At 40.0% G+C, this 20,044-nt stretch overlaps 2 long non-coding RNA genes across 3 annotated transcripts; one reads left to right on the top strand and one right to left on the bottom strand.

Moving 5' to 3' along the window:
- Window positions 1-1,730: 1,730 nt before the first annotated feature.
- Window positions 1,731-7,675, bottom strand: LOC117672459 (uncharacterized). The gene is made up of 2 exons (XR_015733272.1): window positions 7,136-7,675; window positions 1,731-3,880 (listed from the first exon to the last, which is right to left on the bottom strand). It is a non-coding gene; the product is annotated as an uncharacterized LOC117672459 (long non-coding RNA).
- A 577-nt stretch (window positions 7,676-8,252) lies between these two features.
- Window positions 8,253-13,592, top strand: LOC117672458 (uncharacterized). 2 transcript variants are annotated; one of them, XR_015733274.1, is made up of 4 exons: window positions 8,253-8,351; window positions 9,727-9,837; window positions 10,747-10,923; window positions 12,135-13,592. It is a non-coding gene; the product is annotated as an uncharacterized LOC117672458 (long non-coding RNA). The 2 variants fall into 2 exon arrangements; XR_015733273.1 differs by having other exon boundaries at window positions 10,747-13,592.
- The last annotated feature ends 6,452 nt before the right edge of the window (window positions 13,593-20,044 follow it).

The following is a 20,044-nucleotide window of genomic DNA, read 5'->3' as shown; positions in this document are numbered from 1 at the left end:
TGCTTGCCTGTCCCTCCCCCCCTTTTTTTTGTCCAAAAAGATTTAGATAAAATATTTCAGTAATCAAGGAACATCAAAGTCTTTTTGTGATCTAAATAGGATTCAGGGATTTAATAAATGAGACTGGAGGGATGAAATCTTTTAAGATCCTGAGTTGAACTGGAAAATGGTCACAAAAACAGTCTGGCAGGCAGACGTCCAACTGTGCAGATCCAAAGTCACAGTGGTTTCCACTTGCAAGATAACCTTCTCCTAAAACAGAGTATATATTGAAATAATAACTAACATTCATGGTCCCCTTTCCTTCCCATGTGTTGTATCCAAATCTGTTTATTTGCTTGGACATAGCAGGGAGAAAATGTTCAAAACGCTAACAGAGAGAGCTGAAATACCAAATAGTAGCAATGGATTCTCTGAAGCATAGATGGAATTTGATCTGCTCCAGAAACCGACAGTCTTTTTAACTTCAAGAACAGCAACAGAGCTGCTTTAGAGAAACAGATCCACTCTAGAGATTAACGACGTCAAAGAAATAATGAAGACTCTGAAGATCAGAAAGTTCTCCAGAAGCCTTTGAACTGCTTTCAAAAATAACCTGCCAGAAATAATCTGAAAGTCAAAGCCCACAGAGCATGGGGTTTCTGGTATAATATGCAAACCAATTTTAAAACAATCCTCCCCAACTCTGAGATAAGGGGTTATGGAAAGGTATGACACATAGGAAATCTTTCATGAGCCCACGTCCTGTGTGATATGTGCTGGATTCATCCTGTGGCGAGATACTCACTACCCTTGTGTTAGAAATATCTAGTGAACGACCTGTTCTCTCTAAACCAGGGGTCTCCAAGCTTGGCAACTTTAAGACTTGTGGACTTCAACTCCCAGAATTCCTCAGCCAGCAAAGCAAAGCTGGCTGAGGAATTCTGGAACTGGAAGTCCACAAATCTTAAAGTTGCCAAGCTTGGAGACCCCTGCTCTAAACAGTCACAATACGATCATTTCATTAATACAAGTTGGGCTTCCACTTATATTAAATAAATTAGAAGTTGTGCTACTGAATTTAAGGGAATCTAAGACAAGTTCCTTGCTCATCAAGCCTTATCTAAACAAGTATAAGGAAAATAGAAGCAAACTGGCTGTTTTTCTTCTTCCAAGAGGACAATGATAAGTTTGACCAGTTCATTGGGTACTGAATTTTTATTCATTCCTCCTTTTGAGTCATAGTAATTACCAAGACTTTCTCCTTGGATATTTGAATTTTTTCAAACAGCAATAACTAACTTGCAATCCAAAGGAAAGCAAGAGACAAATTAACCTATTGTAGTTAGACTTTGGCCCTTTCCTTCTTTGATAATGTGAAGTGCTTTATGTTTTATAGTCTTTGAAGCTATAACATGAACCAGTAACAGAAAATCTAAAGTTAACTCATTCTGAAGATAGATCTCTGCATATCTGAAATACACTTTAGTTTACCACCTCCAACCTTGTAGGACTGAGCCCTCACCCTGCAGTCAAGTTACAGAATAAAACCCAAAGGCAGAAAGAGATGGATAGCATTCCTGTTAAAAATAGCTTGAATTTCAAATACCTATAGATTCTTGGCCACATCTACAAAATCTCTGCAGCATGCATGTTAGAAGGCTTTCTGATACTTGCTTATCAGGCAGTTGATACTTTAGGGATAGGATGCAAATGTTGGATGAAGCAGTACATTTTTAAAGAGAGAAATGTAGTCTTGATGATGTTTATTTAAACCATTGACAAACTTTTGAAGTGAAGTCTACTCCAGTTAGTTTACATAGCAGAAATCTTAAAACAGTAATAGAAGGCATATGTAATGAGAGCATAAACCTTGCATTTTAATATGAAAATAATACTATCAGCAACTCTTAAATCTAGGTTGTCAATATAGCCCAGCAATATATGATTCAATACTTCTTACGCAGTGGATTTTCGGGCCATTTGCACTATACAGGGTTAGGAAGACATTCAGGCTCCGAAAAAGCCAGTCCTTTGGTTCTTGAAAATATGTTTAATTAATAACAATCCTATAGCAGTCTCAGGATTACATTGTGATGCAACATATAGGGCTACCAGGAATGACAGTAATTCAGGAAATCTGATGCCTTTTAATGACAGCTGAAGAAGTGCTACCAAACTTCTGCTTTTCGGCTACCATATACCGGTACTAACCTGCCTCTCCTCCTACGATGTCAAGAATAAACATGTGTGTAAGAAAAAGTATGTAAGAGATAAAGAGAAATGTAATCCAGAGAACATAACACTGTGCAAAAGGCAATATACATTTAATTTTGATCTAATCTCATACAGGTTAGATTGTATAGTTCAAAGAAATAAAAGAATTAAGATCTGAATCTGGGTTTGAAAAAAGATAAATGAAAAATATATACACTGACAGGTGTTTACTACCGTAGTTATGTAAAGCATTCAAGTAAAATTAAACTTCAGAAGTATCTTACAATTGAACTCTTAACTATTTAAACTTGACATTCTGTTCCAATGCCTCATTTGAGGACAAACTGAGTTGAGCAAAACAAAATACAAACTCAAGTTAACTTATGTTTGAAGAAAAAATACTGTCCAAGGCTGGCAAGTATATGGATGGATTATCATGTTCATCTTCTGGACCCCTTGGGATGGCCGTTGCTTTTATTCATGTACAGTACTTTATTTATTAAATATTTATATCCTTGTTTGCTGTTCCCTTATCCATCTTTTTCCTTCTGGCTTTGCCCATTTTCCTTTGGCTCAATTGGTTTCTTAAATTCAGGTTTTTGCACACTACCCACAATGGAGCATCTACAATCCAAAACAGGTTACCCAACTCTTCCTTTACAGCATAATTTAAAGAACAAAGGACCCCGATCTTTTGAGTCAATGAGCAGACCTGGAATTTTAAGAGCATGTCCAAGTTCATTGCCAGAAAATGTTTTATGATCATGATGGTCATTCAAGCCATGATGAAGCACCCCTTTGCCAAAAGAGAAACATCGTGATTGGCTCTAGTCACTGGCTATTTGATTTTCTGAGTATGCCTCTGGGTCCCACAGATCACTGAAATATAAAGTTATTTTACTCTGTAGCATGTTGGCTTTCCATTTCCATTTTTAATTAAAAGAATCACCCAGGAACATGTTATGGGCTCATTATTACTATAAGCAACATATTAAGGAACCAGAATATGGCAGCCATGTACTGAAATCTGCAGTCCCCATGATACATATTTGTAATCCTTTATCTGTCACTGAATATAAAACAAAAGGTATGGAAGAAGAGATGCCACTAAAACAATTTGCTTTTATTTTGTACAGTTTCACTTTAAGGGACGTTTTCATTTGCAGTGAAATAAATTAATCTTATCTGTCTCTGCAGTCTAGTGAATGTTCAAAATTAACATTTCCACCACAAAAATTCTCCTCCACATGGTGGTGCTCCTCTCAGCAACTACAATGTTCAAAGTGCATAAAATGAATGAAAAAAAAACCCCCCACAGTAAACAAACAAGCAAACCACAAAGGTGAAACAGGCACCAACTACAGTCCCATATACTTTATCATGTGGAACAACTAGGGTAGGGCAAGGGGGAACTTCTGTTGTGAACTAGGCACATTTGCTTAAAAATAATATCTACAGTGTACAACAGCACTCACTCCAAAGTTAAGTGAGCCTAAGACTGCAATTGCAGCAGTAACAATGGAACAGAAAGAGGAAGTCATTGCTCGTTAAGGTACACTGCTTTACAAAGCCCTACTGTTGACATCCTCCTGCAGCAATGTTGTGTACTTTAATCAGCAGCATGGAATAAAATATTCTCTGGTTTCCCAGTTCTTCAGGGAAGCTTCCATCTGAGACCTGGAACCTTCAGGTGACAAAATAAAATGAAAATAAAGCAGCAGGTAAGTGCCACTATTCTTTTTACACTTGACGTATTTTCATATACATAGGCATCAATACACCTTCAACACTACATTGAATGCAGTGGGGCTTACTGCTAATTAAGTAAGATTTAGATCTGCAATCTAACCTTCTCTCACACTATTTAGGCCATGCATAAACACCCTTTGTTTGGAATTACTTATGAAAAGAATTAATTTACTTCTGGACATTTACTTTTCAAATATGCACTGCAGATCCTTTTAGAGTAAATCTTATTAAAATGCCATGCATAAGAACACACCTTAACATGCTAATTGAAATGGCCCTTTGTAAATAAGCCCAGAACTGTGCATAGTAACCTTTCCTTCTTTTAAATCTCAGCTGCAGCTTACCCATCTATGGGAGAGATTGCCCTTTATCAGTTGAGGGTGACAGGAGCCTAGTTGATCTGTAACTGGATGTGACCAGTCATGAGACCAGCTTAAAAATAATGTTATTTGCTAACACAGGCTATCTAGGTTTCTTTTGTTTGCTCAAGATTTGGAAACAATTGTCACAGGATTTCTTTTTGCTATCAGAGGGAAAACCAGTAAACTCTTAGTTGTGATTCAGTATCCAACTGAGTGATCAGTTCATACATCATGCTCAACCAGCCTGATTTGGTTTTAACGCTTTTACCATGAATGGGTTAGAGGTTACATCACATATAGAGTGACTCCATTACACGGATGTCACAATAATGTAACCTGTGTCAGTTGTGTCTTGATTTATGCAATAATATGACCCATGTGCAATGTCACTCTGATGTAGTCATAGTTTCTAACAGTGTTTATTGAACAGTACATTGTATAAACCTACCGGTAGCAACTGTTTGTGAACCATGCACAGTAGCTTCATCAACACATTCAGTTAAAATAAGTTACAGCATGACACAATATATAAATCTAGCTTTTACATACAGTAGATAGAATTATGTGTCACGTGCCTTTCCTTACAGTATAGTCAAAGTCCAATAAATTGTTTAGCCTATGAAACATTTTTCCTGCTGAGAACTTCATTCTGGAAGAGAAAGCAAGTACTACCTATTTTATACAAAGTTTCCAAACAAAATAGCTGCTTATATTACTAACTATAAGGACAATATGAAATTTATGTGATGACCTGGCCACAAAACATCTTCTATGGGAAAATTTAGGATCAAGTCAGAACCTGGGGATGGGAATTCTGGCTTTGGCTCAATTCTAGGTCATACTTTATGATGGCATAGTCCTAGCATAATATTTCTACCATCACCTATGAACATTCTCAAATTTGGTTGATTTGAAGAATAGAGCCTAACATTCACATTAGAGTTATAGTCCTTGACTTATGACGTCAACTGAGCCCAAAATTTCCACTGTTGAACAAGACAGGTGTTAAGTGAATCATTGCAGTTAAGTTAGTAACACGGTTGTTAGTGAATCTGGCTCCCCCATTGAATTTGCTTGTCAGAAGGTTGCAAAAGGTGATTACATGGCCCCAGGACACTGCAACGGTCATAAATACATGCCAGTTGCTAAGCATCCAAATTTTGATCACGTGACCTTTGGGATGCTGCAATTGATGTGTGAAAAATGGTCATAAGTTTTTTTTTAACAGTTGTAACTTTGAAGTCACTAAACAAAAATGGTTGTAAGTTGAGGACAGCCTATGTTGTAATATACAAAGTGAGTTAGCTATAGGATGGTGAATCTTACAGGTAGTCCTCAACTTACAATTGTTGTAACTGTTCAAAGTTACAATGACACTGAAAAAAGTAACATCGTTTTTCACACGACCTTTGCAGCATCCCCATTGTCACGTGATCAAAATTTGAGATGCCTGGCAACTGACTCATATTTATGATGGTTGCAGTGTCCCAGGGACATGTGATCCCCTTTTGTGATCTTTGGGCACAATTGTGGTCGAAGACTATCTGCACTGTACTCCGAGGAACTCCCAAGACATTTTTGGTGATAGTTTCTCTCACTATTTCATAAGTATTTGTAAGTTGAGAAAATTATAGTCCTGAAACCAAACTGAGAAAGGATCTAAGAAACTAGAGTTTAGGTAACTAAACTAAACTAAACTGATGCCCAGCTGAAGACAGAAGAGTGAAAAGGGTGGCATGAGGCCCATTAGCAGTTACTGTCTCCTAGTTCTCCTTTCTGCTATGAACAGCTAGATCTGAATGAGACCTGTCTGCATTTGCCACCATGTGACTGGGAATCCTAATGCAGGCAGGGCTTCCTGGAACTCAAGAGAATTTACTCAATGCAGCAAATTGGGAGGACATGGGCCCACATGGCACTTTCTCATCATCCACCTGCACCTTCAATGTTTAGGGCTGCAGGCTGTGTGTGTGTGTTTGAATTAGTGTTAGTTTCTCAATTCAGTCAAGGACTAAAGCATGGGGGGGGGGAGGTGCAAGCAATGGGAGAAAATTGATTTGCTTGAAGCAAACTACTGTAGGTATCCTAGCATATCCCAGATATTTTTAGACTACCCCCCCCAACCTCTGCTATAGACCATGAAGGAGTTGGAAGTCCAAAACATCTGGAAAGCATCAGGTTGCCTGCTCCTGATATAGCACTACAATATTTTGAAAGGAGGTGGATTAAGGAGGTTATGCATGCTATGAAATTAAGATATGCACCCTGCACAGAAGAAGGGGAAGTTTCAGAACAAAACAGAAAAATGATGAGATCTTTTCCTACCAGAAGAATTCCATGTAATGCCAATCTGAGGGACTACATAAGGCAGCCCAAAACGAAAAGGAATAAGAAATGCATTCCAACGCTTTGTGCAACTCTGCTTGTTTCACAACAATGACCAGGTTCTGCTGACACTACTGTGAAAACTACCTTCACAATCAATAACCTGCAGCTGGAGCTGCCAAGATCCGTAAGACAAGACTCCAATACTTCTGTGCAAAAAAAATAAAGACATTTGAACAGGTGTAGCTTATTGTGCAAACAACATCTGCTGAAATTCTCAGCCCTGAAAACCGTAAGGAGCCCTGACTTTTTGTGTCTGGCCCCCTAAACTCATGGAAAAAGACAGCTCTGTACAGATCGTGATGTCACTGCAAACCATCTGCCATAAACCAGATTCTGCCCCGGTGCCAAAAGCACCACGCAAGCTACCAGAACTAACCGCAGTAGCAATAAGGCACAATCTCATCCCCAGACCACGCCATAAAAACACGAAATTCACATACTTTATATTAACAAGAAATTTAAGCATTTATTACTGGTTTCCGGATAGGGAATAAAGCTATTTTACATATGGAAGGCGTCGTTGATTTTTTTAAAAAAGGCTAATTATTTCCTCTGTGCAAGTAGAGCAGGATTCTCCTTAACGAGTCTTCTTCCTAAAAGTCATACACTTTCGGCACACGCGTTGGAAGTTTTAAAAAAACAACAACGACATCCACGCGATCCTTCTCGTCGGAGCTGCCATACTGCGGAGGAGGACCTTTCGATCTTTTTTAGCACCCAGGCAATCAAAACACGTTGTTTAAATAAATAAGTAAATAAAAATCAAAGGACGCTTTCCTTCAATCCGTTGCCTTTGCCGGGGAAACTGCACCTACCGATGTAACCCGCCTTGAGGGACAGGTGTCCCGCAGAAAAACCGAGGATTTTCCTCCTAACTCCGCTGCTGCTGCAGCACGGGAGTCGTCGTCCGTCTCTTTTTTCCTGAAGGGAAAACGGAGCGCGTCTCCCCCTATCTCGTCAAAGGATAGTGAGGTGCCGGTCCTCCTTGCAGGGCTGGAGGTTTTGCTTGCAGCCGCTAGGCCGAAGAGGAAACGGGATTGCCAAACAGCTGCAGCTCCGGGTCGCGCCGCCTTCCCCGCTCTTAAGCTTTGCCGCGCGCCTTGTTCGCGTCCGGTCATTCAAGCGCCGCCACTACCGCCGCCACCGCCGCCGCCCAGCCCGAGGCGGGACAAGAGGGGAACGGCTCCCGCGGGTAGCTGGTGAGCGCCGCAATCTCAATCCAGCTGCGGACGGCGGAACCTTTTGGCAAAGGTTATTCTTCTGCAAAGCGGCGCTCCCGGATGGTCTCCCCCGACGAGGCGGCGGTGGGAAACGGAGAAGGCAGAAAAAGCTGAGGAAAGGAGACGCGGCTGGAAGTGGGGGTGGGGGGGGGAGGAGGAGGTGGAAGGCTGGCTTGTACACGCCGCCCACGCCCGAAGCGGGAATTAAAGGCAGGACCGGGTGGCCCCAGCGTTGCAAACCGGACTGCTAAACGTTAACATTTGCAGCCTCTCCTGAGACGGGTTTAATAAACAGAACAACAGTTGGAAGGGACCTTGGAGATCTTCTAGTCCAACCCCGCTGTTCAGGCAGGAAACCGTTTACCATTTCAGACAAATGGTTGTCCAATCTCTTCTTAAAAAACCTCCAGTGTTGGAGCATTCACAATTTCTGGAGGCAAGTCGTTCCACTGATTAATTGTTCTAACCGTCGGGAAACTTCTCCTTTAGTTCTAGGTTGGTTCTTCCCTTGATAAGGTTTCCATGCGTTGCTTCTTGTCCTGCCTTCAGGGGCTTTGGAGAATTAGCTTGACCTCTTCTTCTTTGGGACAGCCGGTTAAGTACTGGAAGACTGCTATCGCGTCACCCCTCGTCCTTCTTTTCATTAAACTAGACATACCCAATTCCAGCAACTGTTCTTTATATTCTTTTAGCCTCCAAATTCCTTTTAATTCGGAATTCAGAGAGACTTGCCCTATCCACGGGACGGAGATCTCCCTGTTTCCGGGGGTGAGTGAGTGGGTGGCTGTCTTGCTCCCGAGGATGTGGTTTTAATGGGTTGCCGCGCTTTGCAACCTAACCCCCTTTCCCCCACCTCCGCTCGTATTTTTCACACGCACGAGATGCGCGGGAATTGCTTTTTGAGAAGCGCGGGAGCGCTAAGCTCCTGAGGGAAAGTCTCTCAATGGAAGGGGTTCAGCAGCCTCGCTGCGTCCGGGGTAATTTTGAGAAGGGGGCTCTCCCCGTCGCTTCCAATGGAAAGTCCCACAGTTTTACTTTTTGCAAGCGGTTGCAGGATTGCAGAAACGCTCGCGGTTGTGCAAACAGCAAAACCGCTAGCTCGGGCTCCCCCCCCCGAGCCCCCCCCGCCCCCCAGGAAAAAGCCCGCCTCCTCGGGTTGTTGGGTCTTCTAAACAGCTGCATGACAGGCAGAAATTAAACGGCTGCTGCTGTTCGCCTCCCTACTCTAATTAGTGGATTTCCATGTTGGGAAATCTTCAGCTGTTAAAACTTCTCTCATACAACTGCTGGTGGCTCAGGAACCCTGCCAGATAATAAAATAAGCCCCATTTGTTTGCAAACTCTGCCTCACTTTTTTTTTTTTTTTTGGATAACGTGTTTGCCGGATTTGAGCCTGAATTCAAGCGCTGGGGCATTATAAATTCTATAATGATTTTAAAAGAGTTCTTCCGTGCCAATGCTAAACACATTTCTCGGGGCATCATGAAGTCGTATCCATACTGGTTAGACGGGCGGTCACGTTTTATAGCCTAAAAGGACGAGACTTCCAGGCATCTTTCGGTTTCAAAATAAAGGAACGTCGTTGCAACAGTTTTGCTTTTCTTTTTGCAGAAGGCTTTTCCTTATAGGAAATCACCCGCCTCAACCAGGATGATATTTTAATTTCAGCATGCTGGTGGCATTTTATAAAAAAAAGTATCTGGCTCCAGAGCTGCAGGTTACCTACTGCTACTCTAGAATAAAGATGCAAATGTCTTGATCTGTATGTGATGGTGAAGAACTGGAATCCTCTTGTCTCTTATTTTACACAGATTTCTGTGTGTCCACCAGCTGTCTTACAACAGTGTACAGAGAAGTATAGACATTTTAAAAATATTTGGGACTTTTGAGCTGGAAAGATCATCCAGGGTAGAGGATCCAAGGTATGTACTATATTATGGTGGACATTTATGTAAAAACACCATCACTTGACTTGGGAAAAAAAGCATAAGGTAGTCCCTGACTTAACAATCATTTGCTTTTTGTCTGTTCAAAGTTACAAATGACATTGAAAAAAAGTGCCTTATGACCTTTTTCACACTTTTTTTTTTTTTTTAAAAATTGATTTATATGCCGCCCTTCTCCGGAGACTCAGGGCGGCTTACAATGTGCTAAGCAATAGCCTTCATCCTTTTGTATATTTATACAAAGTCAGGTTATTGCCCCCACAAACTGGGTCCTCAATTTACCTACCTTAGAAAGGATGGAAGGCTGAGTCAACCTTGAGCCTGGCGAGATTCGAACCTGCAGTAATTGCAGGCACCTGGTCTTAATAACAGGGTGCTTTAGACCACCGTACTACCAAGGCTCCACTTACAATTACAACACTTACAACACTTACGATTGTTGTAGCATTCCCATGGTCAACATGATCAAAATTTGGACCCTTGGCAACAGGTATGTATGTATGACAGTTGTACTGCCCCGGGGTCATGTGATCTGATGAGTAAAGTCAATGTGGGAAGCCAGATTTGTTTAACTGCATGATTCACTTAACAACTGCAATGATTTCCCTAACTGGCAAAAAAAAATTAAAAAAAAATATTGTAAAGTGGAGCACAGCTCTCTGAACATCTGTCTTGTTTAGCAACCGAAATTTTGGCCTCAATTGTGGTTGTACAGAACCTCTATCCTGTGTTTCCATCTCCCCCATCTTCTGTGGGGTGCAAGTGATTTTTATTTGTGCATAAGATCTACACTATTGTATCTACACCATTGTACACTACACTGTCATATGATCTATACTGCCTGACACTTCACATTTGTTTGTATAATTTGTCCTCATTATGCAGCATGTTCTGAAATGAATTGTAGCTGGAGAAGGAACCGCTAAGAGGCATTTCCACAGCTGAGAAGCAGACGGCTTATGTACACACACCACCTTGGATCTCCTAATCAGAAAGGATGCTCCTACAGCTTGGACTGGTTTCTCCCTGAGAGAGGAGGAGGGAAAAGAAGGGAACACGAAAGTGGGTCAGGAATGTAACTAGACTCTACCACCTCCCCACTTGGTTTTAGAGACAGGCGGCGGCACTGCCTTCCGGATGGAAAGCAGGCCTTATGCTGCTGCTGTTTCCCACCAACCAGGCTCCCTGATGGTTACTAAGGGATACTGAGGGATGTGTTTCCTTGTGACTTTGGGGGAGGGGGGGATGACCAATTTTTTGGATGCAATCAATGTCCTTAGTTGAGTTTTTCTAAACTGAGGAGAGGAAATCTGCAACAGGCCTTAAGCAAGATGGAAACGGCAACGTTCTGTTCAGAAGGCCGTAAACCTCAACATGTGAACATTCCTTGCAGTTTTTAATTCCCCCCTCCCTTGATCTTTTCTGTTCTTGATGGGTAAATAGTTTGCCTTGAAAGAAATACTGTTTTCTGCACCATGTATATAAGCTTCAGAGTTGGGCCAACTGGACAACTTTCCGTTTAGGGCCTTAAACGTTAAAAAAAAAAACTTGTTAGCAGCTGGACAATGGCTTCTAGCTTGTGTTTAGCATTCATTATAGTCTCACCAGGGCTCAGGTGTGCCCATCAGAGAGAATTTTTATAGTAGTTTATACTCTTTTATATCTGTCCACAGAACATTCTTCCAACAACCAATTGGCTTATAAAACTGTAGATAGGCAGAAATGTTCTTTTTGAAAAGTAGTGGCTTTCTCGTCCTATTCTTGTGCATATTTATTCAAAAGTAATACTGACAATTTTTTGGTTCTTATTTGCAGCCACGAATGCTGAAGAGAGCAGCTTATATTTGAAATCCACTTGCATATTTGAGTATATTCTCATTATGGTTTTCTTCTGCCACTTTGCCTCAAACAAAAAAAAAATCAAATAAATTTTGGTATCTGACAGGCAGGCAGGCAGAGGCAGCCTGTTTGTATCTCAGAAGGATTGACTCTGTCTGCCTGCTTCAGATTCCAAGACAGACTCTGAGATGCTTCAAGATATAGATAGAGATCATACCTGGCACCTGCACAACAGGTTTGAAGGCAGACACTAGAAGGATGTGACAGTGGTCCAGATAATAGCATGTGAATCATGTACAGTAAAAGAGTTTCTGTTCACATTAGAAACGGGCAGATCATTGTTCTAAAGCTTAAACAGACGTGTCATTCTTTTGAATCTGAATTTCATAAACAGCAAGTGGAAGGAAGGATTATTTTGCCTCTTTGTTTTTCAGAACTACTTCAACGAACTCCTGCTTATCAGTCTTGAAAAGATGTGTTGAAACCAGTTAGACTACTTTTTCATAACACCCATCTGGCTAGAGGGCCTTGAGAAAGGAGTTGTGTAACACTGCTGAAGTTCTGAGACCTGAAATATTTCATACGCAAATGATGTTCACCCACCATGATTCCTTAAAGGTGTTATTATTTCTGACTTCTTTTAAAATAGGTATTGATGTTTTTCAATACTTCTCTCGAAAAGGCATTTGATTTGAGTAAGTAAAAACTGTAGACTGAAATCATGTTTGAAGGCAGTTTTTCACATGAAAAGGATACTTCTGTTTTTAAGATCCACTGTGAAGTCATACTTAACCAACTATTTCAATTACAACAGTAACCGAATTCTATAATTCACTAAATTTCAGCCAGAGTGCTAATGATGGGTTACAAGCAATTTGCTGTCAGGAATATGCCTGGATTAGTTTACAGTCTCCTCTCTTCACATGTTTTCTATCTTCTTAATCTAGTCAAGCCTTCCTAATCTACTCAAGCCACTGTTACCAATACACTTTGGTTGCCTGCTGTATGGGATGATGGGGAGGCAAATATTAGCATCTGAAAAGCCAGTGCTTGGGGTACAGGAACTAGACAAGTTGCCACCCTGCTTCTTATCTAAAATTGAGTCTGGCCTGTTTGTGGTTTGAAGTTCATCTATACAATTTTGTTCTTTTTCACCAGAGCACTGGTGCAAACTACTGCACTCTTTGGAACTGCCTCTCTGTAGGCTCAATCAGCCTAAGGATAATAGAAAGATAAATTCCTCAAGCCAGACCTGTAGGTTCTATTAATAATATTTTTAAAGGTAACTTCCATTCCCATATGCAAGCAGCTTTCTATTCCCATATGCAAGCAGCTTTCTATTCCCATATGCAAGCAGCTTCAACACAGTTGGTATCCTGAAAACCAAGTGGGATTCTTGCAAATAGGCAGGCTGGCCGGCCATTATGGCACTCCAAACCCCACCATTTCAGAAAGGTGTTAGGATGGAAAAGGTTGTCATTCCTTCTTGGTGATGACCCCTCCACCCATATGAAAGAGTGATTCTGATCAGAACTGTCTAAGAAGCATTAACCCTCTTCATGAATTGGGAAGCTTAGTGGGAAGGAATGGTACTTTGATTAATGAAGTTGGTGGGTAACCTTTGCCAGGCACAATTTTTCAAGCAAACCAGATTTTACATTCCACACAGACCACATTGCAGTGAATGGAAAGAGAAAAGCAATACAAATGTGATCATTAAACAACATAAAAATTGGTCAGAATCGAACTCCTGGCTGTGGGCAGAGTTAGCCTGCAATGCTGCATTCTAATCACCACCACTATGGCTCCTTCTATTATTCATTATTATCAATAGTAATGTGATTTTTAGCAAAAGCGACTTCACAAAATAAAAATTGGTATTCTTGAAATAATCGTACACAGTAGTTATATTCACAATCCTCATTTATTTATGCTTTAACTAATGGTTTGATCTTGCAGCATGAGAGAAAAAACATGCCTCATAGCCCCAGAAGGAAAGTAATTCAAGGCCAAAGATGCTGTATTTATTATCCATATTTCCAGTCCCTTTTCCTCTGTGAATTCCGTTGACATCACTAATGGATCATCACTTTGGTAATCAAAGTCTGTCAAGCCTATTGGCATCATGCCAAGTTCCCAAATATGTATCAGTCAGTAAGGAATGAGGGTGTATCCCAAATGAAAGTTTGGGATATGTCAAATCCTATATCCAGAGGATAGCAATTTGGTGCCTATGTTGATTAATTTAAATATTTTGGAATAGTTATTTAAAGAAGGGTTTCTTTGATGACAGAAGATACTATTTCCAGTACCCTCTGCCAGATTAAAACAGATAAGGAGAAGAAGAAATATTAAAATGGATGTTACTCCATGGTAGGCAGTTAGAGAGATAATCCTGTAATTGATTTGTTTAAAAAAACCATTATGGGCACAATAAAAAAGGTATTAGATTGCACCATTAATATCTTGGCAAAGATTTGGTTCCTCTTCTAGCTATACATCAGCTGGGGGGAGGGAGGTGATTAAAAGTGATTTTAAAAATATTTCTTTCTTCAATGTAGTCTGAAGAAAATGGAAAATGGCGGACAGAATGGGCAATACCCAGTTAAATCCAAAAAATGCTACAAACTGATAAAAGGTAACTGTAAGAGGCAGAAAAACATTTCATGGCCCTTTGTCACCATGTAATAAATTGTCATTATGAATATAATTTGTAACATACACTGTAGCAAAATAAATATTTAGATTCCCGATGGGTTTATTCATAAAACAGGAGTATGGCCACAGCCATGATTGATTATTTTTATGTCCTGAATGTCTATTTATACAGTATCATTTTGCACGCAGTACCATATAATTGGCTGGTTTATCTGGGGTTTTTTCTTTGCTGTTTGTGATGGGTAGAACATTTTTAGAAGGCAGCATCTTGCCCTGTTTAGCAACCACTTTTAAATCATGCTCTTGCATGTGTATTTGTATTTAAAGAAATTAGTGTGTCATATTACATCATTCATATACACATGCTTTGTTTTGTATTGTTATCTACATCCACTTTAAATTTATTTTATTTTATTTAATAGGCAAAATCCTGAGAAAGCATTCATTTGAGAAATACTTATCATTGTATACTGATGTTTTAACCCACAGTGCATGATTTAGTCAAATATCCTGAGTTAATTGGGCATTAAAACAAGGAATATTGACATCCCAGTATCCCATGGTAGGACATGCTGGAGGTTGTAATACACCACATAAATGTTCCCATCCCAATAAGAAACAAGGAGGAAATAGGCTAGCCAAGAAGGTCTACCATATTTTTCAGAGTATAAGATTCACTTTTTCCCCCCTAAAAGAGGCTGAAAATTTGGGTGCGTCTTATACTCGAAATGTAGCTTTTTCAAAGCTTTTTTCCAGCCCTAACGAGGTGCTAACGAGTGAAGCATCTTTCGAGCTTAGCCTGCTTTTCTCATTGCTTCTCTCTCCGAAGATCAGATGTGCTTTAGAAGCTGTTTTTTATTCCCCAATGCTCAAAACCAGTGAACTAATGTGCTGAAGCTGACCAGACTAAGGATGCTAGCCAGATGAATATTTGGTAGGCAGAATTTTTTCCCTCTATTTTCCTCCCCAAAAACTAAGGTGCATCTTATACCCTGAAAAATACGGTATTTAGCACTCAGAAATTTTACCGTATAGAAAGTTTCCAAGAGTTGAAAATCAAAATAAGATTTATCTTTAAGACAATTATTATAGAGAAATGCAGAGATGGCCCTGAAGATAGAATATAATGGCCATTAAATCAATAATAACAATAACAACAACAATAATTAATAATAATAATTCTCAGATGTTACCTTAACAGCTCTTAGATTCTTGGTTAGGACTTGCACTGTTAAGTTTTTATGAGTCCCAGACTGTGAATCAAATTGAAAATTAAATCAAATAATAATATTAATAATGTTGATGATAATGATTACGAAGCTAGACATGAGATTACAAAGCTAAACATGACCATTTGCTAAATTAATCCACTGGTTATTATGTAAAAAATACGACTTACCAAAAAGTCATGGGAACAAAGTGGAAAAAGTTGTCAAAAATGAGAAGTTGAAGATCTTTATGGGACTTTCAAATACAGACAGATCGTCATTTGGAACACAACACACCAGATATCGCAGTTGTCAAAAACCGAAGCGTACAATTTATTGATATCACTGTACCAGGAGACGCCAGAGTTGAAGAAAAAGAACTGGAAAAAATCACGAAATATTGTGACCTGGCCATCGAAACTACGTGATTATGGATGAAACATGTAACAGTGATACCCATTGTTATCGGGGCACTTGGTTCCATGTCCAAGAATTTTACAAAATACATCAATAAATTGCAGCTTCCTGCAATAACACCAATGGAACTGCAAAAAACCGCGCTACTTGGAACAATGTAGATCTTAAGAAGGTACTTGGTTGATACCTAGAATGCTGGCAGCAACCTGTATCAACTCAGCGCCACTCAATAATATTTGTGATACATTTTTAAATATTCAGTTGACTTGAGTTTCATCTTTAATGAATAAAAGTTTATAATAATAATATAGTACCAATAGTGATAGGCACCTTGGATGAAATGCCAAAAGATTGGAGATCTGGAGCATCATTTCACATCATTGAAATTGATACAATCACCGTCTGTTAATTGTAAAAGGCAGCTTTACTTGGAACAGCTTACATCCTCTGGCAATACCTTTAACTCCATGAAAGAAAAATACCTGCTTAACCCAGGTTCTTGGGAAGGACTCGATAGCTGAACAAAAATGCCAAATGCTGACCATTTGTGAGCCATTCTGGTCAGCTAATATCAATCAAACAAATCACCCAAAAAATCAAACTACAAAAAGATAAAGATAAAAGATAGCAAGCATGATGAAGTGAATGTCGCACTCTTCCTTGCTAAAGGGTTGGGTGAAGAGCCAACTCTTCTAAGCAATAATAGAGTGGGGGTCATCTGGATCTTTGGGGGAACTTTGTTCTAGAAGGCAGGCAATTCTACAAGAAGGTGCATTTCTGGATCCCAATAGATGGTATTGTTCAATTGAAGAAATGTGCAAACTTGCAGAATTGAATCAGCTGGGGAGATGTTATGGGAGATAGGCGATCCACAAGTAACCAGGGCCTATGCCATGTAAACATTAATTTAGCCTTGATATTCAAAAGAGGCTGAGGAAAAGTCAAGATTGCTCCACCTTAATTTTCTTTAGTGTAAGATGAGAAAGACAGAACATCTGTCAGTTTCAAGATTCTGCTAAACACCCTATAACAACAAAGTAGAGTTCTTGTAGTTCATATGGTGTCTGTTTTCTAATCTGGTGTACTTTGAGGTGCTAACATATGGTTGGGGAACAAGAAAGAAAATAACAAATAAGGTTATATGAAAACTGTGTATATTCTGTTACTAACTGAAGCGTCAGTCTAGCTAGAACATGAACCATATGATGGCAGTTGCATTCCATTACAACCCAAGGTGTCAGATTGGAAAAGACTGCTTGCACATAATGGTGTATGAAAGTTTATGGCAGCACACAAATCAAGGGGAAGTATTATGCGCATGTGTACTTCTAAAGCATATTGCAAATATTGGAGAATTATAGTTTCAATGCTCTTCGGTTACAGATCAGTAGTGGGTTTCAAATCCTGTCGCTACCGGTTTGCTCGTGGACGCGCGCTCACTCAAGCACAACACTTCTGCGCATGCACAGAAATTTCTGCGCAGAGACATCCTGGCGGGTGGGCAGAGCCTTTCACAGCCGCTACCATTTCACTCGATCCGGGGTGAACCAGCAATCCACCACTGTTACAGATCCTTAAAAACACATCAATCAGGAATAATGTTTAGGCTTAATTATGATATACAATAGGGCTCCACAACCCTCTACCGTGGCTCACTACTGGGCCGTGAGCCATTTAGATTAGGGCCACAGAAGTGGAGGGCAAGCATGTGCATTCATCTCCACTTGCACGAGTGCATGTCCACACACTCCATTTGTATGAGTGGTGGGCGCGTGTCTGCTGCTCATGCAAATGGAGCTGTGCACGCGTGCTTGCTGGCCACTCCCACAGAACCATCTCCTCTCCCCCCCCCCGTCCCCTTGCCGGTCCACAAAGCCTGAAAGGTTGGAAAATCTGATACACAATATGCCACATGAAAGTTTGGCAACTGATATGGCTAAAGAGGCAAAGGACCTCTATTAAGATTATTCTATATTATTTTATATTTCAATATTCTGCCAATATTTTGCATCTCAACTGCATTCAAGTCCCCAGTCTTTTGTATTTTAATCTCAAAAAGTTAGCTTGCCAGCAACACACAAAAGGCCCAAAGAGAAACTGACAGTTTTTCTGCATTTTCCTCTGATTTTGGTCCTGGGCCAAGTGAAAATGCGCCACCTGTCACGGGTGGTCCCTGGCTTTGCTTCGTACTTGGTGAATTTCAAATAGTATTTCAGGACAAACTAAAATGTAAAGTTTCCAGTTGAAGTGAATAGAAAAATGATGGATACTCAAGAAAAATGTCCACTGTATAATATGATACCTACAGCCTCCGGGCAGATAAAAAATAGATCCCTATGCCAATGAATAGTTTTAGACAATATACCATATGTAAAGTCCTGTTAGGTCATTACAAATTTAGGAAACCAGACATACAACACCCATTGTACATCCTGTCTCATACTAAGACACGAACCATGGTTTGGAAATTGCAATGACTAGATTCACGCTTTGCACTGACTGATAAACAAGTAAGGCATTTTGTCACTGAGTTCTCATTACTTTCATATATTGAACCATGATTTGCTTAATCTAGTTTTGGGAGTTCATATAGCAATAGCACTTAGACTTATATACCGCTTCATAGTGCTTTATAGCCCTCTATAAGCGGTTTACAGAGTCAGCATATTGCCCCCAACAATCTGGGTCCTCATTTTACCGACCTCGGAAGGATGGAAGGCTGAATCAACCTTGAACTTGGTGAGATTCGATCTGCCAAACTGCTGGCAGCCAGTGATCAGCAGAAGTAGCCTGCAGTGCTGCACTCTAACCACTGCACCACTGCGTCTAATAATGATCCACTGGTTGGATACACTTAACATGCTGGGGCTATATATAGTTAAGACTTTAGAAATGAGTAAAAGCTGATAGCTTAACAATCTTTTGGTTTCAGATTATCTGAATTAGAGCATCTATCATAGGCAAACTAGAATGATACTGTTTGTTCATTATGTAATTCTTTGTGCGTGTGTGTTGTTTTACACTGCCCAAAATCCTTCAGAAGTGGGGCAGTTTATATATACTGTAAACAAGCAAGTGAATGCATAAACGTGTCTGTTAACTATTGGGTAGACCCTGTCATTGTTAGTTGTGAAAACAGGAAGCCTGATTTTGGGAGGCTGTTGTTTCCACAACATGCAAACTCATGGCTAACTGATCCATGTTTTAATGACTTCACCTAATGATCTAGATGTGGCAAGATACGGAATCGTAACTAATTATACTACCTGTGGGTTGTGTGGCTCCAAACTTCTCCGTTCCTAGATCCACACAGTTTGTGATGCTGTAAAACAAGAGTGCCTGAAAGCAGTGAAGCAGGGATTACAGATATCTGATACAAGTCGGTGATATCATATACATCTTTGTACAAATGATAATTATGTAATTTGCCTCCGTTGTGTTTCACAACTGGTTCACACAACATTATCTGTGTCATTTGTGGAATGACATCATAACACTTGTGAGATTTCTTGCCCCTTTTCCCTCCTATGGATGGTTCTGACATGAATGGTAATCAACAAACCCCTTAATTGTATTGCATGTCCAATGTTGCTCAGGTAGAGAAATATACACTATTTCTTTGTTACATCTTTCACCTTTATTTCTTCAATTACAGCTTTACTAGCCAGTGTCCTATCCAAGTATTGTCCAGATATAGACTTCTTTATTGTTAACCAAGCGTACTTAGGTCATGTTTTAAGACAGTGCTAAAACAATATTCTTGAGTTGATGGGCGCACTTGAAGTGGAAAAAGTGTGTGGGTGTTTATGGTATATGTGTGTCTGATGATCCCAAATCACTTTCTCCACATTTTCCTTTGCAAAACAAGGAAGCAGCTTAGGTGCATATACAAACTCCTACCACTGGTACCTTCCAAGTGAGGACCTCCTACGTTTTAAGAACAGGAAGGATAAAACAAAGGTGGTGAGAGAAATACACATATGCAGTCTAAAACAATCAGTATGCTGCATGGCTGTATCTAAGGTAGCCATCGAGTTTAACAGACACTTCCTGTTTCCTGA

This window comes from Pantherophis guttatus, chromosome 3 (genome assembly GCF_059756535.1).
Source record: "Pantherophis guttatus breed Tessera chromosome 3, ASM5975653v1, whole genome shotgun sequence".
Lineage (NCBI taxonomy): Eukaryota > Metazoa > Chordata > Lepidosauria > Squamata > Colubridae > Pantherophis > Pantherophis guttatus.
This window is presented reverse-complemented; position numbering and strand designations above follow the sequence as displayed.